Source organism: Malania oleifera, chromosome 2 (assembly GCF_029873635.1).
Source record: "Malania oleifera isolate guangnan ecotype guangnan chromosome 2, ASM2987363v1, whole genome shotgun sequence".
NCBI lineage: Eukaryota > Viridiplantae > Streptophyta > Magnoliopsida > Santalales > Ximeniaceae > Malania > Malania oleifera.
Window position 1 is genome coordinate 27,547,123 of NC_080418.1, and position 3,250 is coordinate 27,550,372.

The window sequence follows — 3,250 nt, forward strand, 5'->3', positions numbered from 1 at the left end:
ATGAACTGGTCTAAATACCGATGAAATACTCTGTTCATCAAATTCATAAATACATCAAGAGCATTCGTTAGTCTGAAAGGCATGAAAAAAAATTCAAAATGGCCATACCGAGTACGGAACGCTGTCTTTGAGATGTCCTCTACCCTGACTTTTACCTGATGGTACCCAGAGCATAGATCAATCCTTGAATAAACCCGAGTACCCTAAAACTGATCAAATAAATCATCTATACGGGGTAGAGGCTACCTGTTCATAACTGTTACTTTGTTTATTTCCTTGTAATCTATGCACATCCTCATAGTCCCGTCTTTCTTTTTCATAAATAAAATTGGAGCTCCCCAAGGCGATACACTAGGTCTGATAAACCCTTTTTTTAATAAATCTTGCAACTGATCCTTTAATTCTCTCAATTCTATTTGATAAGGAGCTTTAGAGATTGGTGCCATCCTTGGAAGTAAGTCAATAGAAAAATCTACCTCGCGTTTAGGAGGCAACCCTGGTAGTTCCTCTGAAAAAATGTCTGGAAATTCGTTTACCACTAGTGTACTGACAAGCTTTAATTCATTTTCTAGTTACCTCCTTTACATAGGCTATAAACCCCTGACATCCGTCTAGGAGTAGTCCTATCGCCTGTATGGCTAACACTAACTGAGACAAGGAATGCACCCGCGACCCCATAAATCTAAATTCTTGTTTTCCTAATGGTCTGAATATCACCTCTTTCAAATGAAAGTCAATACTAGCATAGTTAGCTGCCAGCTAGTCCATAGCCAGTATTATATCGAATCCATGCATGTCTAACATAATTAAGTCAGCTGGTAACACTCTTCCTTGAATATTTACTAGATAGCCTTTGAGTACCCTACAACACCTCACCACTAACCATGTCAGTGTAGCTACTGACAGTTCAACATCTATATATGTCTCAACACCAGACAATTTAACATATCTTGCAAACACAAAAGAGTGGGTGGCACCCAAATCAAATAAAATAATAGCTTGACATGATAAAGTAGTAAGGGTACCTGTCACAACATCGCCTGCGGTCTCAGCATCTCCTAGTGTTAATGCATAAACTTTCATCGGGGCTACATTCCTCTACTAGCCTCCATGGGGCGCTTGATAACCTCCTTGGTAAGGTATGGGAGCAGGAGTGGTACAAGATGGTGTAGGGTAATATTGTGCTAAATGTCTCGGTCCACCACAACAATAGCATACACCTCTCCCTGCTCGGCACTCTCCCAAATGTTTCTTTCCACACGTCTAACAGACTAGGTAGATCTGCCTACCCTGAGCCTCACGGCCCCTCGTCTTTTGCCTCTATCCCCTACCATAATTACCTCTCCTCCACAGTCCATGACTAAATCCCTACTGAAAACCTGAAGATGCGAACCTCTTCTTCTGTCCCTACTCCTCCATACCCATCCGCTCACTGGTCTCTGCTACAGCTGCTCTGTCTACCAACTCACCAAAGTCCTGCACTTTTAGCACCGCTACTATTTATATATTTCACGCCTCAAACTTCTTTCAAACTGTCTCGCCTTCATTTGCTCATCGGGAATGATATATGAGGCAAAGTAGGACAACTCTATAAACCTCGCAGCGTAATGCTAGACCGTTTCCTGTCCCTACTTCAAATTCAGGAATTCCTCTACTTTGGCCTCCTTGGTAGTAGCCGGAAAGTATCTGTCGAAGAATAACTCTCTAAACTGGCACCAAGTCATAGTTATAGGTACTACCCTCTACTCCTCCAATAGTTTTACTACAGTCCACCATCTCTTGGCCTCTCCTGACAACTTATAAGCAGAAAACAAGACTCTTTGCTCCTCTGTGCACTGCAGCACTGACAATACTTTCTCAATTTCTTGCATCTAGTTTTTGGTGAGTGCAAGATTAGCTCCTCCTAAAAATGTAGGAGGATTCATCTTGGTGAATTTCTCTATCGTATACCCGTGGCCTGGAGACAGACCTCCCTATTCCCTGGAGCTTTGTGCAATCTTAGCCATGACCTGTTGAGCTACACTGTGAAATACCATATCTGAATCAGCCCCGCCTACACTCGAGAGCCTTGCACCCTCGCTACCGCTCGCATGAGCACTACCATCCCTAGGGTCCATCCTGAAAAGACAATAAATATGGCTTAGGGACCCTATCCTTAAAATTTACGTATCTAACTATTATCTTGATATCTTTATCTTAAATCAAGATTCAATCCTACACTATAGAAACACAACCCGGTAATAGCTTACTATGGCTTTCCTGAAATCGCCACCCTAAGAAAGAGACAAAAACCACCACGGAAGTCCTGTCCCCACACTGTAGAACAAAATCTTGAATCTTTTTTTCCTATATTCTGGTATTGTTTCCACTGCACTCTAAAGTCTACAAAACCTAACAACCCAGGATTTGATACCAAACTGTAACGACCTGCCTATTTTACCATATATATATATATATATTTCTTCCTATATAACAACATACATAATAACTCTGATATCTTGCTAAACTGGTTTAGTCATGATCAACCTGAACCCGTGGGTACCGAGGATATACCTGTCATACATCTCTGATACCTAAGCAGCGGAAAACATAAATTACATACATGTCATACAACATCGGACACAATACCAGAATTCTACTGAACCTATCATATATGTACAATCATCCACAAAAGGACCAAAAAGTACTCTAGGGTCGTAATCCAAAAACCATTCTGACCATAACTCAGCAACTTACCCTTCTAACAAGATAGTTCGGTCAATCTCTACTGCTGCGGAGCTCTACCCGCCCTTCTACCTAGATTTCCTAAAATGTTTGTAATGCTGGGGTGAGACACCTCTTAGTAAGGGTAAGGGAAATAAACTAATATTAGTGTGTGGCAACATGAGTATTATCGTGCTTAAACATGATAAAAAATGATTGTATAGACTATGAGTAAAACATGATTTATCATATCATCATAAATTTAATAATAAATATCATATGAATTTCTATAATTATGTAAAAGATCTTCTATAAATGTACAATACTGAAATAATACCTAGGATGGATAGTTAGCTAGTGTCATGTCTTACCCCCCACATGACAGGGTTGTGCGGCCTGAAGGCGGGACCTAGGAATGGCTAGCCGACCATGCTAAGTCAACATAAGTCTGTAACTACGATGGGCTTGTCCCACCTGTTCTGGACTACCAGGGGAACATCTGCACTACACTAAAGCCACATCGACTGCCATTTTCCACACTCTATCT